General features: G+C 44.6%; 1 protein-coding gene across 1 annotated transcript in view; it reads right to left on the bottom strand.

Annotated features, from left to right (window-relative positions):
- Positions 1–18827, bottom strand: part of pvalb6 (parvalbumin 6) — a 52846-nt gene extending 34019 nt beyond the window's left edge. Inside the window, exon 1 of the mRNA XM_056579474.1 lies at positions 18715–18827. The gene's annotated coding sequence lies outside the window, so the exon portion shown is untranslated. The remainder of the gene's footprint in view (positions 1–18714) is intronic.
- Positions 18828–22500: the final 3673 nt, after the last annotated feature.

Below are 22500 nucleotides of genomic sequence, written 5' to 3'. Positions count from 1 at the left end.
TATTTTGTCTGAAAAATGTATCTTGGCCGTGAATACGTTTTATTGAACATATCGCAAATACGTTCGTTGTCAGCCTATTGTTTTGCCATTTATTAACCTCTAGGATTAGTATCCCAGATAGGTTAAATGTCAACGTATAGCACATTATTGTCATTAAGGCATATCTCCCTTTCAGGGAACGTTTCATTTAACGTATTTTGTCTGAAAAACGTATCTTGGCTGTGGATACGTGTTATTGAACATATCGCAAATACGTTCGTTGTCAACCTATTTTTTGCCATTCATTTACCTCTAGGATTATGTTTGGTTGAAACGTATTCCAAATATGTTAAATGTCAACGTATAGCACATTATTGTCATTAAGGGATATTTCCCTTTCGGGAAACGTTTCATTTAACGTTATTTTGTCCGTGATTACGTCTATTGAACATATTGCAAATAGGTTCGTTCTCAACATTTTTGTTGTTATTTATTTAAGCTACCTCTTGGATTACAGGCTACATTTAATTGAAACGTATCCTTAATAGGCTACGTTAAATTTCGATAACACATTATTGTCAGCATGTAGGCATAGGTCTACCTCTCGGGGAAGCGTACGTTTGATTGTAATGTTAATAGTCCAACGTTATATCAACATGTCACAAGAGGAGAAATTAGCTGCTGACGGGGTAACTGTAGGAGCGGGGGTTGCTTTGTTGATTTCTTTATCTAGGGCTATAGCTGTGGTCAAAGCGGGAAGTGTGCGTTGTCTGGGCGGCTGCCTGAACTGAGCTGCAGGAAATTATGTTCACACGTTTCTTCATTCATTCATGAAGGCTATACCGGTGAACGGTGACGTCAGACTCACGCCCACCTACAAACCAATCAATGTCCAGTATCAGCCTGTCCTCTCGGAAAATACGACCACGTAGGTGGTTTGTTCCGCCACAGATTACGACCCATTGGAATTTATCCAAAACGAGCGAACGAGGCCCTCTACATGTGCGGGGAACCCTTTCTCATCAAAATTACGTTCCCAGAGAACTATTCGGAATTCTCAATTACATTTGTCTAAAAAACGTTTTTTGTCCGTGATTACGTTTTATTGAACATATTGTAATGACCTCGCCGGTGACATAACGATGTCGAGTCATTAGTAATTGAAGGAACTTTTAATGGACCAAAACCAGGTCACTGAAACCCGTAACCAACGGCAGAAATCCCACCCAAAACAAACCCCGGTTACCCCGGCAACCCCCAACACGGTCTCACTCACGTGCAGGCCCCCACCCTTGTGTTCTTCCAAGGCCCTCCCCCAGCTGACCTAATGATTCGCCCTCACACTGATTGACAAGAAGAACATTACAATACATGCACACAGAACAACTGGCATAACGGACAACGAAATACAATGCAGCACATAACACACAAACAATTTAATTGTCCCAGGGTCGCTACAATATCGTAAATACGAATTCGTTCTCAGCCTATTTTTGCCATTTATTTACCGTGTTACTATGGCAGAATAAAGAATAAATTCATGCATTATCATTCAACTTGAACATGTGTTTTTACAGTATAGAGTGGTGGAGAGGGATGACGTATGTTGGCAAACCCGGAAGTGAGCGTCGCCCTCGGTTCCCTTGACAAAAAGCCAACGGGTTTTCCATTGGATTTTGGATTATTGCAGAAAAATCCTCAACTCCTCAAAAACGGAAAATAAATAAATCAATAAAAATAACCGTGCTCCAAAGAACGAAGTGTAAACCAATGCATTCTGAATGGGAGTGTTTCTCAGATTTTTCCATGCTACACAACGAAATGTAAACCCATGCAAATAAAGACTTCATGGTCATAATAATAATTTAAATATCATTAATCTACTACTGAGTGTGTAGGGAGGTATTCTATTTTTTTCAACGGGGCTGAATCCAGTCACTTGACCGTCATGGTTGCTATGGTGGTTGCTATCGACCGCCCCCTCTAATAACTCTAAAAACCACGCGGCAAAGGAGCTGCCGTCAATTGGGTTGTTTTTGTCGTAAACTAGGGTCCGATGGTTGAAAAATAGACAGTTATTCCAAGGTATCCTTAAAAGGCAGCTTGGATGTGTTTATTTTCTGCAGTTTAGACTTCTTCTATAACTTTTTTTTTAAAGCAAAACACCAAGCTCATTGATTTAACGAGGGAGGGTTATTTGAAACAATTTATTCAATAAATATTTGTGAGAGGTCATTCCTTCTCCTGATTTTACTTCCTATTTATGTCTAGGGTAAACCCCTACTGTCCACAAGCATCCCCCCCCTCCCCATATGGATTTGGAGAATTGTTGCCCACGTCCCAGTGGTGGAGGTATATATATGAAAGAGGGCATTCAATTATAGCCTACTACAATGATCAATTAGGAGGCCGAAGCCCCAAAGGAAGTGATGCAATAGGTGACTGAGTCGACAACATTTAAGTAAGCTGTATAGCGTCTCTTATATATCAAAGGGGGTCTCAAAGGACGCATACGCTTCAACCTGTGGCTCCAGCACTACAGGAAATGACTCAGCAAGTGCTCCATCTCGTTGCAACTCACCCAGCGGCTCGCTTGCAAGATTTTGGCCTGAAGTTCTTCCCAGACCTACACCCTAGCCATCCAACATGCATATCTGAGAATCAGGCCTCTCTTTAATAATGACAAAAAGTTATGAGAGAAACACACATTAACTTTTTGTTATCTCATAAGCGGCGTGGTGCCGGCTCCTTTTGACCTTTTGACCCCCGACTTCAAAAACGTGGCCACAGGCCAGCTGTGTCTACACACCTTTAGCCACGAATGTACACCTCCATCCCACAAAAAATGGGGACTAGAAACTAACCTCTGTCTTATGTACATTTACTGTACTGTTGGAGGTCACGCCCCTTTGCCGACCTTTTCGAGATAGCTAGGGATGCTAAAATGTTTACACACATTTCCTGGGGGCCCGTGAACGACATATCCGAGATTTGTAGTTCTAGCCCTTAGAGAAAAAAAGTTTTCCCAAATGGAGTGTCATTTGGACAAAGCCCCTCAGAAGTGTAGCCTGCAAGACCTAATGGTTCAGAATGTGGTGGAAAAACAGTTTTTGAGATAGGAAGGTCCTACCGCCCTGAAATTGTAATACCTTATTCTAGGGCCTGACTGGGACCTCCACACCGAAACTTGGCCCGGTCGAACCCCGAGGGCAGGAAGGGGGGGCCTGCCCTCGGGGTCTGACCGGGCCAAGTTTCGGGCAGGAAGGGCCCCCCCTTCCTGCCCTCGGGGTCCGACCGGGCCAAGTTTCGGTGCGGAAGTCCCAGTTAGGCCCTAGAATAAGGTATTAAAATTTCAGGGCGGTAGGACCTTCCTATCTCAAAAACTGTTTTTCCACCACATTCTGAACCATTAGGTCTTGCAGGCTACACTTCTGAGGGGCTTTGTCCAAATGACACTCCATTTGGGAAAACTTTTTTTTCTCTAAGGGCTAGAACTCCAAATCTCGGATATGTCGTTCACGGGGCCCCGGGAAATGTGTGTAAACATTTTAGCATCCCTAGCTATCTCGAAAAGGCTGGAAAAGGGGCGTGACCTCCAACAGTACAGTCAATGTACATAAGACAGAGGTTAGTTTCTAGGCCCCATTTTTTGCGGGATGGAGGTGTACATTTGTGGCTTAATGTGTGTAGACAGCGCTGGCCTGTGGCCACCTCTTTGAAGTCTGGGGTCAAAAGGAGCCGGCACCACGCCGCTTATGAGATAACAAAAAGTGAATCTGTATTTCTCTCATTACATTTTGTCATTATTGAAGAGAGGCCTGATTCTCAGATATGCATATTGGACTGTTAGGGTATAGGTCTGGGAAGAACTTCAGGCCAAAATCTTGCAAGCGAGCCGCTGGGTGCAGGTGCAACGAGATGGAGCACTTGCTGAGCCTGGACTTTCATAATCTTCGCTCTGTGAATGTAAAGGATGTTTGGTCGGATGTTACGACGAAGAATCATAATGTGAATGGGAATATTCTATAAATCTCTTGATATCATCTTTCGTCTCAACACTTCTGCTGCAGCCACTTAAAGTCTCACTCCGAGAACCTTAAAATATGAATCAATCCATTAGAAGTATAAAAATATCTTCCCGGCGGTGCAACAGAGCAAACAAGGTGTCCTTTGACATCTACGTTTCGAGACGATTGCAACAGTGCCACACATGATCATATTTGAATATGTTTCGGGGTAGTAATTAGCTGTCAATTTTGGAGGCCTTTATCAATAATGACCAGCTATAGATTTGCTTCCCGATGGAGATTTTTGACAAATTACATGTTAATTAGCATCTACACGTTAAGCTGAGTCCAATGAGATCAAGCTCGACCTCTTGCTACACCGAGATCATGTCCTAGACCTAGGTGTACCATGTAAAATACATGTTACCATTAGCTAGAGTGTCGTTCTTGGTGTCATTGGACTCAGCTCAACGTGTAGATGCTAAATAACATGTCATTTGTGACTAATCTTTATCGGGAAGCAAATCAATAGCTGCTCAGTATTGATTAAGGCCTCCAATTTCGACAGCTAATTACTACCATTAAACATGTTCGAATATGCTCATGTGTGGCACCGTTGCAATCGCCTGGTAGAGTAGATGTTGAAGGACACCTTGTTCGTCCTCTTACGCCACCGTGAAGATATTTACATGCTTCTGATTGACTAATGAATTGATTCAGCTATTCCCCCAGAAGTCTGGGGTCAAAAGGTCAAAAGGAGACGGAAACAGCGCAGGGTTGCCAGGTCCTGCAAAAAACGTGCCCCCCACATACCGTTCAAAATCCACCCAAAATGTCCTAGAAGCATCCCAAATAAAAAATGATATTATTGGCCATTTTGGCCAACGTTTTGAAAGTAATACTATTTGAGGGAATATTTTTTTGTTGTTGTTTTAGCAGCGAAATGCACCGTGTGCGTGTGTGCGTGTGTGTGTGTGTGTGTCTGTGTCTGTGTGTCTGTGCGTGCGTGTGTGTGCTTGTGTGTGCTTGTGTGTGTGTGTGTGTGGGGGCGAATCATTAGGTCAGCTGGGGGAGGGCCTTGGAAGAACACGAGGGTGGGGGCCTGCACGTGAGTGAGACCGTGTTGGGGGTTGCCGGGGTAACCGGGGTTTGTTTTGGGTGGGATTTCTGCCGTTGGTTACGGGTTTCAGTGACCTGGTTTTGGTCCATTAAAAGTTCCTTCAATTACTAATGACTCGACATCGTTATGTCACCGGCGAGGTCATTACAATATGTTCAATAAAACGTAATCACGGACAAAAAACGTTTTTTAGACAAATGTAATTGAGAATGCCGAATAGTTCTCTGGGAACGTAATTTTGATGAGAAAGGGTTCCCCGCACATGTGGAGGGCCTCGTTCGCTCGTTTTGGATAAATTCCAATGGGTCGTAATCTGTGGCGGAGCAAACCACCTACGTGGTCGTATTTTCCGAGAGGACAGGCTGATAGTGGACATTGATTGGTTTGTAGGTGGGCGTGAGTCTGACGTCACCGTTCACCGGTATAGCCTTCATGAATGAATGAAGAAACGTGTGAACATAATTTCCTGCAGCTCAGTTCAGGCAGCCGCCCAGACAACGCACACTTCCCGCTTTGACCACAGCTATAGCCCTAGATAAAGAAATCAACAAAGCAACCCCCGCTCCTACAGTTACCCCGTCAGCAGCTAATTTCTCCTCTTGTGACATGTTGATATAACGTTGGACTATTAACATTACAATCAAACGTACGCTTCCCCGTGCCTATATGCTGACAATAATGTGTTATCGAAATTTAACGTAGCCTATTAAGGATACGTTTAAATTAAATGTAGCCTGTAATCCAAGAGGTAGCTTAAATAAATAACAACAAAAATGTTGAGAACGAACCTATTTGCAATATGTTCAATAAGACGTAATCAGGGACAAAATAACGTTAAATGAAACGTTTCCCGAAAGGGAAATATGCCTTAATGACAATAATGTGCTATACGTTGACATTTAACATATTTGGAATACGTTTCAACCAAACATAATCCTAGAGGTAAATGAATGGCAAAAAATAGGTTGACAACGAACGTATTTGCGATATGTTCAATAACACGTATCCACAGCCAAGATACGTTTTTCAGACAAAATACGTTAAATGAAACGTTCCCTGAAAGGGAGATATGCCTTAATGACAATAATGTGCTATACGTTGACATTTAACCTATCTGGGATACGTTTCAACCAAACATAATCCTAGAGGTTAATGAATGGCAAAAAATAGGCTGAGGACGAACGTATTTGCAATACGTTCAATAAAACGTAATCGCGGACAAAATACGTTTTATGACAAACGTAATTGAGAATGCCGAATAGTTCTATGGGAACGTAATTTTGACGAGACAGGGTTGGACAGAGACAAGGAGAGATGAAGGGAGAGAGATTTAGAGAGAGATACTATGATAGAGAGAGAGAGAGAGAGAGAGAGAGAGAGAGAGAGAGAGAGAGAGAGAGAGAGAGAGAGAGAGAGAGAGAGAGAGAGAGAGAGAGAGAGAGAGAGAGAGAGAGAGAGAAAGAAAGAGACACACACTGAGTGTGAGAGGGAGAGAGTGAAAGATGAGAAAGAGAGAGAGAGAGGAAGTCCTAAGCAGCCTGCTCACCTCTGTGTAATCCTGTCTCTTTGTTCTTGGCTTTGACATCGCTAGGGGACAGGATCAATGACAGCCGAGCATCATAGGAGTTTGAGTAGTGGAGTTGACGGGGATGGCAGTTAGTTAATACACACTACTGGAACAATCAATCATTAAGACTTGATCATCAAATCTTTATTTTTTGATTTTTTGATTTTTTGAGATAACTAAATCTTCCCATTCGATACGGTAAGTAATCTCCAAGTTGAAAAGAACATCCACCACTTAAAACTTCTCCCATTATTAATTTCTCTTTAATTTCTGACCTAAATTTAGCACCCATACACTCTTTTCAACAAAACAAATATTAATGAAAAGTCATAAACTACAGCTTGAGGATGATCATTCAATTACAATATAACTTTGAGAATGATGGGTGATACAAAAAAACGAAAACTATAACTGTAACTCCTAATCAAACCCACAACATAGCTCATAGAGAAGCACACTTTATGTGTGCTTCTCTTGAGTGACGTCTCGGATATTATGAATTTCGGCGCATTAAGAAAAGTAGATAAATTCTTCATCGTTGTACAGACCACACAGAGATAGAGACACTGCGAGAGGGGGAGAGAGAGAGAGAGGGAGTCCTGTGAGATATATTAACCAATATATTAAAATGGTGTTCTGAAGGCGCTTCTCGAGGAGATTTCAGCTCTCAAACGTATTTAGAAGCTGCAGGTTGAACTACTTTCTAATTCATGAAGTGAACCGGCGGTGAAACACGGTTGTAAACCTGCTGGTATCGTTAAATAATGGACGCTCCACTGCTGTTTGCCTCCAAGGTAGAGACACATCTCTACTGTAATTTAATGAAAAGCTTTGATGACTGTTATTGCTCCGTCAAAGCATCAGCACTCCTCCGTTCACATCTGCCGCCCTACACGTGAAGGTGCTTACTAAACTACTAACTCTCGTATTTTACTAACTGTAATCTATTCTATCCTATTGACGATTATCCACAGGACTAGCCTACAGGCACAGACTACTGTGCAGGGAATTTATATGGCACTATGAATATCACTCTGTTTGAAGCTTTGACAATGATAAATCATTTTGTATTCTCAAACACTGGTCGAATACAGTACCTGATGCAATATTTATTCAGTTGTTATCTCCATAAGAGATAACCCCATTCTCTTCCCCTGATATGGGATACAGGATGTATCTCGTTCTACCTCAGGCAACAGAGTGAAACTGCAATACCACCTCCTTGTACATATTTATATATACATATGTAAATATGTCTAACATCCTTTGTTCCCTAAAAATTAAAGCAGAGTTAATGGTGGCCCCTGATGCACAGGCAGTCCACGCCTCGCCATGGCATTGAAAGTCACCCTTTTGGCTGTGACATTGCGGCGGACGTAGAATCTGCGCTATCTCCTTCAGGAGCTTCAAATGTCAGCGTTGCGCGATGCGTTAAATAACTGAACCCGCGAGAGGGGCCGTGATTATGTGACTTTCGTTTTAGGCGTGACAACTCTAAATTAGGTTAAAAGTTAGGTAGGGCCTTAAGTGGCTTTGACGAATTGGGTCAAGTCTCATCCCATTTCATTTGTTCCGTGAGCGGGATCTAAAACCGGAGAAGATTTGAATCCCAGTTCTCTCCGTGGCCTCTCTTTCTGGCTCCCTCCTGATGGCGGCTTCCTTAATGCTCTCATTTAGGAGGTCAGCAGCTTTCTAATTGGATGTGGCCCTGGCTTCTGTTGTGCTGCGCTCACCTCTGGCTCCGTCTAAAGTTAGCCGAGTCCCCCGTGACCTTTGCTGAGTTTGGCAGAAAAAAAATGATGACGTTCTACTGTGTATATTAATACCTAGTAGTTGCTGCCAATACAACCGTCGTACATACCCTCCAACCAACCGCTAAAGAAAGAAGAACAATATGTCAAAAATATATTAACCCTCTTAAATAGCTTCAATGCATCTCTCCCGGGACTCCGACAGCACTGCCAGTTACACAAATCCCCGGAGTTTGAAGAAACTGTAACCTTTAAGAGCAAATTAACTGCTGCCATTCGGGGTAACTCGCAGGGCCGTAGGACTGCGGGGACAAACTGGCGCAGGGGGGCCCATCAGTAGCTACAGTATAGGGGCCCAGGATTTGGTGCTACGGCCCTGGTAACTCGTATATAATTCTTAAGGCGTTCGGAGCGCAGTTTCACCCCGGAGGACATCTTTCACTCTGTTATACTCGATTCACGAACCTCACTCCCAATTCAGGTCACCACACCAAACTAACACCTGGTTCACGGACCAGCAGTGGTATGCAGCAGGGGCTTTTCGAACCAGCAACCCCACGTTCTTAAGGCACTGTGTTTGAGATTGACTTTGGTAGATACCGGTCACTCTAATGCACATCTACTCTATGTAGGTTTACCCTTCAGATGCATGTGTATGTGTGTTTCAATTGCATTTGTTTTAGTGAATATCTGAAACACCAACTTTGCTCTAGTGAATTTTCAGCTAATTAAGATGTATTGACGGTGTAACGCAATGTTCTTAATTACTCGGACCCATCTACATCTCCCATCCACCCTTCCCCTCCAACCTGAAGGGGTTAACAGAACATTGGGTGGGGGAACATCTTGCGCATATACCCCACCATCAATTGCGACAATATTGGCCCAACCTGCACCAGCTGATGTGTCCAATAAAGGTTTCCAGCCTGGGACCCATAACTCTTTATTAGCGGCTGGCTCAAACCTGTGGCCCAGGGCCAGAGATGAATAAAGCAACACTAGACCGGGGACAACACACATCCGATACGTGCATAGACAACACATTTATTTCTGTTTCTTGACCGGGTTACAGGAGATGAGACACAAAGGATCGTATTTACACACCGATCGAAAATGGAAACACATGCTGAATATATTTGTGGGTGCACACAAGCACACACACAGAAACACAAAAAATAACACACACAAACAGATACATGTAAATAGATACTAATGTTCTGATATGTAAATAACATCAGCTCAATTGAGGATAAAAACACCCACAAAAACATGCACACATACACACCCACACACACTCACACAAACTCACACAGACAACACACGCACATATTCTCTCACTCACGCATAACATTGCGACCCTGAGGATCAAGACACACACATCGACAAAGTGCATGTGCTCTATCACACATAGACCAATGCACGGATGGAAACCAGCCCCACATCCATGCTGTCCTTTGAGTGTGTATGTGTCTAAAATGGTGCATAAATGTGGCAGCAGGCGCTGTAGACACTGCACCAGAGGTCCTGAACATCTCTCCCCAACCTAACCTTGGTAGCTTAGCCTGGCCTGAATGGCCTGCTCCCAAGATCGAAGTCTTTAGTCTTTGCCACTTATGAAATTAGATATTGTTGATGCGTATGTGTGTGTGAGTGTCCCTGTGTGTGGGTGTTTGTTGGTGTTTGTGTGTGTGTGTGTGTGTGTGTGTGTGTGTGTGTGTGTGTGTGTGTGTGTGTGTGTGTGTGTGTGAGTGTGAGTGTGTGTGATTGTGAGTGTATGTATGTGTGTGTGTGTGTGTGTGTGTGTGTGTGTGTGTGTGTGTGTGTTTGTTTGTGGGGCGGGTGTGTGTGTGTGTGTGTGTGTGTGTGTGTGTGTGTGTGTTTGTGTGTGTGTGGTTCTGTACTCGTGCCAGTTTGCCTGTGTGTGTGCTATTTTATTGCTGTGAATCAATAGGCTCCAAAAATATTTTTCCGGTCAAAGGTACAGGCTGCCGATGCATCTTTTTTTCAAAGTTCAGAGAGTTGAGTCGGACGCCCTCTGTAACTTTGGTCAGCTCCCCTTTGGTGTCGGCTCAAGTTCATTTCCATCCTTCCTTCCTTCCTTCCTTCCTTCCTTCCTTCCTTCCTTCCTTCCTTCCTTCCTTCCTTCCTTCCTTCCTTCCTTCCTTCCTTCCTTCCTTCCTTCCTTCCTGCTGACCAACAGCACTCCTACAGCTCTCTTCCTTCGTGCTGACAAATAGAAACAGTTGACTGCAGTCAGTCTGGAACCACATGGATGAAGTTGTCTTCTGCATGCAACTGGATGCGTTCCTGTCCCAATGATTTTCCCATGTGTGTGTGTGTGTGTGTGTATTTGTGTGCGTGTGTGTGTGTGCATACGTGTCTGTGTATGCATACCATATAACGGGAACCACACCCCTTCGCCCTCAGGGAAATAGCTGAGATAACCTTTCGAACAACACTTGAGTGTCTTCTATATTCCCACAGCTGTAAGCTATCTAATCTACCCACCTTAATAAAACCTGCGAATTCAGCGAGAACATATAATCTCCTTCTGAAAACCATGTCTTCTTCTTCATCCTAATCAGTGTTTTAATTAGCTGCCGCCACTGGGAGCGGTCAGGTGAGCCCGGAGAGATGAGCCTCGCTTTAATTGCTCATTTAATGGAGAGAGGTCTTTCAGGACCGAAAGAAGAACAATTTAAATTATTTTCAAGTGACCTCGGTTATTTGCGTGGTCGACTTGCCGCGCGCTTTGGCGTGCCGAATTAAGAATGGGAGTAATTACCAGAGGCTCTTTAATGGCTGTTGGAGTCCGGCGGGAGGCGAGCGCTGGACATGTGTTCAGCCCCTTGGAGGGTACAGTATACAGTGTACACGAACGTCAGCATGTTAATAAACCAATGCAGTGCATCTAAATCATGTTAACACACAACCAGTTAACTACATGTACCTTAACACCAGTACATGTTCATAAGTATGTTAACACACCAGTACAGTACATGTATACAGTCCATGTAAATGAACACCAGTACAGAATGTACATTTAAACCAGGACATGTTCATCAGTACGTAACACACCAGTACAGAATGTACATTTACACCAGTACATTAGTATGATTAACACTAATACAGTGCCTGTAGACATTGGTGCATTTGAGATCCATGATGGAGCAGGTTAGGGGTTAGATAGATAAATGGAAGGATAGACGGGTAGATCTTTAACTTTTCCCATGGTTGTTTATCATCCCAAACCCATTGAAACACTAAGTCCCTTCATACTAGAGGTGAGGGAAAATTCCTCCACCAACCAGCCACCCACCAAGGTTACAGAGGGCTTGCATCCTACTCAGCAACACTGGAATACAAACACACACAAACACTCTAATGCACAATACAACCTTCATCTGGCAGGTGTAATGTGGGATGACAGAGGGATCAGTTGTACGCATCAATATAAAAGAACCCACACACGCGCAATTGAGGTCTGAACGAAGCGTTTATTGCTTTTTCAACCTGTTAAGACCTCTGTTCCATTTTAAACAAAAGTGATGATATCAAACTGAGAGTGTGCCACTTCTGATCACTGATGTATCTGTTGTATTGTTGGTCAAAGGTGTCGTACGTGGGTAGAAGGCACCACAGGCGATACACCAAATTGACAGCTAAATAAAATGCATTCACGTATATATTTTTCTGAAGCACATTGTTTTCTCTCCACATAAACCGCCCCCGCCCATTCACCACAACCTCTTTCCCCACATGATCGGCCACGGTATTTGAGTGCAGCAAAGCGATGTTGGGTGTGCTGCTCAATTATCGCAGGACGGATGCGGCGTCTTCTGAAAGCCACATGTTTTTGTCTCCTACGGAGCCCCGTAGCGCGTCCGCAGCACGACGCCTCTCTCTCTGCCTGCAAATTAGCCCTTCAGTGTTTCCTCTCTCTATCTTTAGAGGCGATTTGTTTATACGCATGCGGATGCTAATCTGCTGTTGATTGTCAATTTTGTTTGCTCGCCTCGTAAATTCCCTTGTTAATCCCGGCGTAGCCAAGACAAAGACGGAATTGGTTTTAATTACGCACGCCTGCAATGTTTGGACTGAAAAATGAGCTGCTCGTCCTGATTATTATTTTTTTATGTGTCCGTATGTAACATGGTGCAGGATTGTATAAGGCCTTCTGTATTTATTTTAATATGTAGCTATTAAGCACAAGCTTTTATCCAAAGTGTTTTAAACTGAATACCCATGTCATTAAGGAGCAGAAAGGCAGTTATAAGGCATCCACCTCAAGGATGCCTGTGGTAAGACTGCAGGCATAGTTGGGATCGAACACAGTAGCATGCGGCTGGCACTGAAACACCCTAACCACTACTCTAAATACCTTGCTGTCATTAGAAACATTCAAACGCTCAGCAGGTGTTTCCTCCCCTATATCATGCGCTGACTTTGTCCGTAATGACTGTTAAAAGCAAACACACACTCACAAAGATGCTATTTTCCCTTTCCCAGCAGTGAAGATCATGAAGGCAGTCACTGCGGTTCACACATCAGCACACAACACCTGGTCGCCTCACAGCCCTCCACTGCTGTGCGCGCACAAGCACGTGCACACACGTGCACATCAATGGACATGCACACACATACGATTCATAACATGTTTCAGTATATGACGACAGCCCCCAACACCACCACCGCCACCACCACCGCCACCACCACCACCACCACCACCACCACCACCACCGCCTACAGTCGAATACCAATGACACGGGTCCTAAATCTCCTCCATGTTGTGCCTCCACGCTCGTCTGAGCATCCACCTTTGCACCACCACCACAGCGCCCATCTGCTCTGCAAGAACACCCATTTAGGGACGGAAAATGTGTGCATTACACTCTCTCTCTCTCTCTCTCTCTCCCTTTCTCTCGCTCTCTCTCTCGCTCTCTCTTTCGCCCTCCCTCTTTCGCCCCTCTCTCTGTCCCTCTGGTTTATTCCTTTTATATCTTGGGATGACATTTAATGAGATGGTTGTTTTATTAAAGACACACGCTTTTCCATATTCCTTGTACAAAAACACACACACACACAGACACACACACACAGACACACACACACAGACACACACACACACAGACGCACGCACGCACGCACGCACGCACGCACGCACGCACACACACACACACACACACACACACACACACACACACACACACACACACACACACACACACACACACACACACTTAAACCAACATCAAACAGACACATACAACCCCAATGGTCGCGGTTTCAATCAGTTAATATTTCCTCCAGTGGGGGCAGTATTTCACAGCAGAATGCTTCACGGTCTCTCGGCTCCCGACAGCCATTAAATCTCCACATTCCCATGAAATCGCTGGATGATATGCAGCCGTGTGTCCCTGGCTGCATGTCTAAAGGGTCTGAACCTCTATGAGACATGATCTGATGTGTAGTGAGGAGGAGAGTGAGAGACAATAAAAGAGAGTGTGAGAGAAAAAGACAATAAAAGAGAGAGTGAGAGAGAAAGACAATGAAAGAGAGATAGAGGGGGGAGGGGGGGAGAGAACAAGAGGTAGAGCATGAGTGAGAGCAAAAAGGAGAGAGAGTGAACGAGGAGGGAAAGCGAGAGAGAAGGAGCCAGTGAGAGCCAGTGAGAGACTCATCAGATTATTCTCAGGATACATCACAATTGGCTGGTGAACCTCATAACCCTCCCTTGAGCATTGAGACAAAATAAAGACAATATCGACAAATATAGGTCAAACCGCAATGAACTCCACAGACGGGAGAGGGAGAGGGAGAGGGAGAGAGGGAGAGAGAGAGAGAGAGAGAGAGAGAGAGAGAGAGAGAGAGAGAGAGAGAGAGAGAGAGAGAGAGAGAGAGAGAGAGAGAGAGGAGAGAGAGAGGGCAATTGGAGTAATTAGTATGTTAAGTATGAACTATTAGCTAGACCAACGTGTCTTTCTCTTTTTAGTGTCATACCTACTGCTTATTCGTTCCCTCTCATTCTCTCTCCCCTGGCCTTCTTTCTATCCCTCTCTATTCGACTTTCCTGCTTTTCTTCTCCGGTCCATTTTTCCCCGCATGCCTGTGCCCAGATTCTCACTATTCACTCCTTTGTCCCTGTAATCTCAGTAATCCATTCTCTTTTGTGTCTCTTTCTTCATATTCACCATGATATCTATAAAGAGAGCCTCCGTGCCTACAATTTAGACTTAAAAAAATGCTAGAGAAACATTTTTCTCCAATATCATTAAAACCAACACTAATAATGCAAAAACCCTATTTGCAACTGTTGACAGACTGACCAACCCCCCAATAGAAATTCCACCTGATCTCCATTCCACGCAGAAATGCAATGAGTTTGCAGCTTTTTATATTGATAAAATTGAAGGTATCAGACGAGCCATCAATATCTCCACGTCAAACAAAAATGTTGGACTACCACCCTGTTCAGGCAAAAATTACGTGGCAAGGATGGCATGCTTTAATGTTATAGACTCTCAAAATCTTGTGGAAACTGTGACACAACTAAAGCCATCCACCTGTTGCCTTGATACTATACCTACCAACCTCTTTAAGAATGTTTTCGACTGCCTAGCAGTAGACATATTGCAGATAGTTAACAACTCTCTCCAGTCAGGCAAGTTCCCAAAAGCTTTGAAAACTGCAGTTATTAAACCCCTTTTAAAAAAGCGGATCCTTGATGCCTCTATTATTAACAACTACAGACCAATATCAAATCTACCCTTCATAAGTAAAATCATTGAGAAAGTTGTCCTCCAGCAACTAAATCACTTCCTGGCATCAACTGGTTGCTATGACACCTTCCAATCAGGATTTCGACCCCTGCACAGCACTGAGACCGCCCTTATTAAAGTTGTAAACGACATCCGTCTTAACACAGACTCTGGCAAAACCTCAATACTAATGCTACTTGACCTCAGTGCTGCATTCGACACTGTAGACCATACATTACTTCTGGAAAGGTTAGAAAACTGGGTGGGGCTTTCAGGCACTGTCTTAAATTGGTTCAGGTCCTACCTACAAAATAGGAACTACTTTGTTTCCATTGGCGACTTTGTATCAGAATCAACCAATGTGACATGTGGAGTCCCACAAGGTTCGATCTTAGGACCCTCTTTATTCAACATCTACATGCTCCCACTAGGGCAAATCATGCAAAATAACAATATTGACCATCATTGCTATGCTGATGACACGCAAATCTATGTATCGCTATCACCAAATGACTATCGGCCCATAGATCTCCTGTGCCAGTGCATTGAGCAAGTGAAGGAATGGATGTGCCGAAATTTCCTTCAACTAAATGAGGACAAAACAGAGATAATTGTATTTGGTTCTAAAACGGAAAGGCTTAAAGTAACCCAACACCTTCACTCTCTGTCCCTGAAAACCTCAATCAAAGCCAGAAATCTAGGGGTTATCATGGATTCAGATTTACATTTTGACAGTCACATCAAATCAGTTACAAAATCGGCATATTATCACCTTAAAAATATAGCAAGACTTAGAGGGCTCATGTCCACCGAAGACTTACAAAAACTTGTACATGCCTTTATCACTAGTAAGCTTGATTACTGCAATGGTCTCCTCACAGGTCTCCCAAAACAAACTCTGAGGAAGCTTCAGCTTGTTCAGAATGCTGCTGCTAGAGTTCTAACAAAGACCAAAAAATTTGATCATATTACACCAATTCTGAAATCGTTACATTGGCTTCCTGTAGGTCAGAGAATTGATTTTAAAATCATGTTGCTAACCTATAAATCCCTACATGGTTTAGGCCCAAAATACTTAACTGATATGCTTCCACTACATCAGCCTTCTAGACCACTAAGATCCTCTGAGACCAATCTGTTAATTATCCCCAGAGTAAACACAAAACATGGGAAAGCAGGATTTAGTTACTATGCAACAAATAGCTGGAATAAACTCCCAGAGGATTTAAGACTTGCCCCAACTCTGAGCACCTTTAAAACAAGACTGAAGACTTTTATGTTTGCTATAGCTTTCTGCTAAAATCTTAAATACATTGCACTTTCTAAAAAGCTTTTTTAACTTTGCCTTTATTTTCTATTTTAATACTAAAATGCCTTTTTCTATTCTACCCATTTCTTTGCATATGTTTTTCTTTTACTTATCTATTATTTTATTTTATTGTATGACAATGTTTATATGTGAAGCACTTTGAGTCTGCCTTGTGTATGAAAAGTGCTATATAAATAAAGTTGCCTTGCCTTGCCTTTCAATGTCCACCTCCTCCCACTCTCTGTGTCCTCCACAAACCTTTTCCTTGGTCAATGTTCACTCTCTGTCTCCCATTCCCCCTCTTTCCTCCCTCTCTCCTTTCTATCTCAGTTATCGCTCTTCCTCTCTCTCCTCCTCTTCCTCTCTCCTATCCCCTCCCTTTGTTTATCTCTCTTCCTATTCTCCATTCCTCCCTTCCTCACTCCCTCCTTCCCCTTCCCCCCTATTATCTCCATCTCTCCCTTTCTCCTCTCCCTCTCCTCCATTCCTCTCCCCAACTTCTCATTCCCCTCCATCTCTCCAGCTCTTCCTCCCCCCACTCCTTCTCTTTATTTTCCAATGCATTCCCTCTCATCCCTCTTCCTCTCCCTCCCTCCTCTCCTCCCCCTCTCTGGTCTCACCCCATCCCTCGGTCTTCCCTACCTGTCCCCTGATGTGGCCGATGCACCAGCGGCTTCAGCCATAAACAAATGTCACTCTGTGATTGGCCGACGCTTACTCCGGACGGGGGGAAAGAGAAAGTGATATCCCCTCAGTTAGACAGCTGTTAATTTAAGGGGAGCAGGGGGGCATTGGAGAGAGAGAGAGAGAGTTAGGGGCGGGGGAGGGGGTGTGCGGGGAGTGTTGACGCAATGTGTAAGAAAGTCCTGACTTTGAATCTGTCGCAAGAACGCGCAGACACCGCGGTCTAGTTTTTTTTTTTAGCTCGCATTTCTTTTTTTAAACCTAGACCTGATGACATCACAGTTTTCACTGCCAACACGGTTTTACTGCCAACAGGGAGAAAGCAAGAGACCTGGCCATCGTTACAAGTTAAACGACGGTGTCACAGTGTGATACTGTGTGTTGCTGGGTCCGACCAACGTTATTTTCAGCTTTGATTCGCTACACTGCAGGCATCATATAATAAACCCCCCAAAAACGTTAAAGACCAAACATGCATGCTTGATGCATCTCTCAAACAGACGCACAAATACACACATAATGAAGCACACACACACGCACAAAGAAGCACAAACATCCTACACACATATACACACTGGCACGCACACACACACACACGCACACACGCACACACGCATACACTCACACACGCACACGCACACACATGCCAGCACACACCGCTAAAGGCAGCCAATGGCCGTGGTGGATTGCAGCAGGTCCTGTTTGTGAATGGGATTTCATGGTGGCAGGCGCCACTGCCTCGCTCTGCAGGCACTCAGCTGTTACGGCGCCCAGACCTCCCCCAACCCCCCCTCAGCCTCCCCCCTATCTGTCGCTGGCTGTGTGCCTCTATGCGTCCCGGTCTCTTTCTACATCCTCACACATCTGGATTCCTCCTCTGTATTTTTATTATATTTTTATTTGTAATAATAGATTTGATTCGATAGATTCAAAGCCATTCCGGCAATCGCTCCCTCTGATTCAAATTGTATTTTTTTTTCCTTTCTTTTTTCACAGTATCGTCTAAAAACTTCACCTTCTCTCTGTCTCTCTTTCTATCTGTCTGTCATTTTTTTTTGTTCTTTCTCATATCTTTCCCGGTCGCTGTTTTCCCTCTCTCTCTCTCTCTCTCTCTCTCTCTCTCTCTCTCTCTCTCTCTCTCTCTCTCTCTCTCGCTCTCTTTCTCCCTGCCATTCATTCAGACTGCTGCATCGCACCTCTCTCTCTCTCCATCTCCGCCATCCCATTCACTTTCCCCCGGCTGCTACATCACCGCTGTCACACACACAGCGACCGGCACCCCTCTGTATTCTCTCTACTTTTTAAACAGCATTTCATCCCCTCTCTCTCACTCACTTTCTCTCACTCTCGTTGTCTTCCTTGTATTCAACCAGCCATTCCACACATCTTCCTCCATCTCATTCATTCATTGGGTTCTCCACTCATTCTTTTTTTCACGCACACACTCTCAACCTCTCCTCTTTTACACTTTCATCATCCACATCATCACACTCCTCCTCCTCCTCTCCTCTCTTCCTCTGCTCCGTTCACGTTCCTTACCTTCTTGTCGGTGGGGGGGTGAGAGAGAGTCGGAAGGAGCAGAGAGAGAGCGAGTGTCCCGGCTTCAGCTGGATCCTTGGAGGATGAAGAAGAGGGGGCGATCAAGCCGGAGTGCCTCGGACAACCAAGATGATGAAGAGATGAGCGAGGAGTGGGACACGAGCGAGAGAGGTAGACTGACACTGAAGAGAGAGAGGGAGAGAGTAAGAGTGAGAGGGAGAGAGAGAGAGAGAGAGAGAGAGAGAGAGAGAGGATACCAAAGCAGATGTGGAAAGAGGAACAAAGAACGAAAAGAGTTTTGAAAAAACAGAGAGGTGGTGTTAAAGACCGAGAGGAACAGTGTCTGTCCAGTGAGTGAGAGAAGTCTGAGAGAAAAGATGTAAAAGAGAGAGGGAGAGAGGGAGAGAGAGAGAGAGAGAGAGAGAGAGAGAGAGAGAGAGGGAGAGAGGGGAGAGAGAGAGAGAGAGAGAGAGAGGGTAGAAGAGCGTTCTGAGAGGAAGAGGAGGGGAGCTCTCTGGCAGGCTGGAGGTGAGATGAAGGGGAGAGAGAGAGAGAGGGAGGGAATGATAAAGGGAGAGGGAAAGGGAGGGGGGAGAGGGGTGGGGAGTTGTGCTGGACCGGGATAGGAGGGGATAGTGTGATGTTTAACAGGAGCAGCAGAAGGGGTATGGGGGAGGGGGTGGGAGGATGGATGGATGAAAATGAGGGAGGGAGGGAGGGAGGGAGGGAGGGAGGGAGGGAGGGAGGGAGGGAGGGATCACAGCGATTGGACTGCAGAGAAAAGTTACGGAGAGAGAGAGACAGCAAGGGAGAGAGTGAAAGAGGGAGAGAGTTAGAGAGAGATAGAGAGCGAGAGAGAGAGAGACAGCAAGGGGAGAGAGTGACACAGGGAGAGAGAGAGAGAGAGAAAGAGAGCGAGCGAGAGATGGAGAGAGTGACAGCAAGGGTGGAGAGAGAGAGAGAGCGAGAGAGATAGAGAGAGATAGAAAGCGAAAGAGGGAGAGACTGTTACAGAGGAGGCTGGAAGAGGGAGATGGAAGAGGCAGTGTGAGGAAGTAGGAGGAGTGTGAAAGCAGCAGAGGAGGATGGGATGTTAAGGCAAGGAGAGTCTCCAAGTGAAGAACCAATACAGAAAAAGAGAGAAAATATCCGAGCTGTATGTAGTCAGCCTCGTAGTCTCATGTTATATAAAGTCAACCAGTCTTAAATGCAGTCAGATACTCTTCTTATATATAGTCAGATACCCTTCCTATTTGCAGTCAGTCACACTTCCTATTTACAGTAAGATACTCTTCTGCACACACATACACACAGAAACACACACCACACACACACACACACACACACACACACACACACACACACACACACACACACACACACACACACACACACACACACACACACACACACACACACACACACACACACACACACACACACACACACACAAAGGGGGAATATACAAACATTCCTAAAATAGAACCTTGTGCCTAAGGAAGCTTACAGTGAAGTCACATCATTGCAGGAAATCCTTCATTGTAGTTGGTGGGGCGCCCTCTTAATTCACATCTCTACAGCTGCTGCTTGGCGATATGAAGTCTCGCGAGACCTCTGGAATCCTGATGGTCCTGCATGGTCCACAGCCTGCCAGCTCATTCAGGAACTACCTCTTCTCCCCCCCCATCATCTAAAGGTGCTTGCACACTGCCCCAACAAACACATACAACAGGCCAGTTTGCGCCATCACCATTGGCGGTGGTTGTCTGTTGGCAATGTTGTGATGGAGAGCAGAAATCGGTTTTTTATTGCAAATTGGGTTGAGGCTTATCAAGGTGTGCAAAGAAGCATCAGAAAATAATGTTCCATTGTAGTCCCAAACAAAGTCAGCTTTATCGTTGTCCTCCTATTCGTTCCAGATGAGTTAATGGCTGGGGTCTATTTTCCCTCCTGGCTTCATAGCAAAGCTAGGGACCAACAACGTACCATACCCACGTGGCCAGGCCAGACCCCTCATGTTATGGACGGTGCAGCTGACTCAATCGTTGATGTTTTGGACATTGAGGAAGTACAATAACACTAAACAGCGCTACACTCTCTGTCCGATTCTTTCCATGAATCTTTCCAGCTGACTTTAAGATGCAGATTAGAATAATCGTGGACATCTTCATGACAGACCCTGTTCTTCACTTCAAGTTCCTTGAAGAACATGGGGAATCCAAGTTGGCAGTGGGGGCGAACCTTGTATATTCTGGTGTCTGTTTGTCAGGGCAGTGTGTGCAAGCATCTTAAGGGTCACCGACATCACGGCAATGACAGGTAAGTGGTGCGAAGCCAAGGTAAACTTCTATTCCAATTTCCTTCCGGTCAAAGTGTTTGACTGAGCTGCTTGTGGATGCAAACTCTGTCCTCCGTCTCTACGGGGTTCCTGCAGATCACCATAAAGGTGGCATCAGCAAAAAAAAAAAAGATGTTTTATGCAAATCCCCCTTAAACCTTCACAAAATCATGTGCAGCCCTGGGATCCTGGCTCCTCGGATGGCAGAAAGCTGGAGACACCTAAACAACGTGTGCTTTAATGCTTGACATGCAGGACCTTGTAGCGCTCTCTTGTCTCACTGTATGAAGGCTTTCCTCTTCATAGCGGGTCTTTGAAGATTTCTTTATTGTCTCTAAAAAAAAAATATCGAACATCATCTTTAGTCATACATGGCTCACGCCATTAAAACATGAAAGCAGTAAAAACCGAAGCAACGATTAATCATTGGAATGAGTCCGGCTGTGATATGGCTCCATCACAAGTACATTTTTTTTACAGGCAAAGAAAATATTTTTGTTGGAGGTATTGGTAGCAGTGGGAATGAAGGGGATGCTTTAGATGTTCTTTGAGGGTGAGATGTGGGTTCTTGTTTAGGAACCCCCCCCCCCCCCCCCCCCCCCCCCCCCAGTCCTACCACCGTGTGTTTGGTCCAGTAGACACTTAGAGCTTTGCTTCAGCACCTGTATCTGCCATGTGTTTTTGTTGCAAGCCACAACATATCTAGCTCAACCCCACTCGTTTGGTCTCGAAGATGCTTGGAGATCAGCCAGTACCCTGTTTCCTATAAGAGAGGTGTGACATTGCACCTAAACATAACAAAGAAGCATGCGGTGGTTTGTGGTTCAGACTGCAGCATCGAGGACCCTGGTGTAGGATATGTATGGTGTTTAGTTACTCCCAATGTGTCCACTGTTCTCTCATATCCTCCCACCACCCCCATTAAGTCAAAACCCTGCGTGCGGTCAGGGTAGTAACTTTAATTTAATTTCTAATAAGCTTTAGGCTGCCGAAAATAAATATTCTAGAAACCTTTTGTTACCGATTTGTATAGCTAGTGTGCACTCTGTCCAGTTTGTGTTTTTTCTCTAGAAACCTGGTCGCACAGCACTCAAACACACATTCTTACAACATTGATTTTGTGCTTTCATTGTTCTCCACCACACCTGTAAGTGGCTTTGGATTAAAGCGGCTGCTAAACGAACAAACGACTCAATAAAGACGTGTGGTTGATCCCGCAGCGCTAAGATGTGTCTGCCCAGCACCACTGCGAGAGATGGGTTTAAACGCACAGGACAAACGGTTCCCAGGCGGAACAATAAAGACTATCCATTTAATCTCACTCCCTATGGCAGCAGTCAATTATACAGAGGGATTCCCATCCCGATACCACATCATAGAACAGTCTAGGCAATGCATAGCTAAGATAAGGTAGAGGTTTAATAAGATGATTGTGACTGTGTAGAATT

The sequence above is a fragment of the Gadus chalcogrammus genome, chromosome 2 (genome assembly GCF_026213295.1).
Source record: "Gadus chalcogrammus isolate NIFS_2021 chromosome 2, NIFS_Gcha_1.0, whole genome shotgun sequence".
Lineage (NCBI taxonomy): Eukaryota > Metazoa > Chordata > Actinopteri > Gadiformes > Gadidae > Gadus > Gadus chalcogrammus.
Note: the sequence above shows the minus strand (reverse complement) of the source record. Positions and strands in the feature narration are given on the sequence as shown.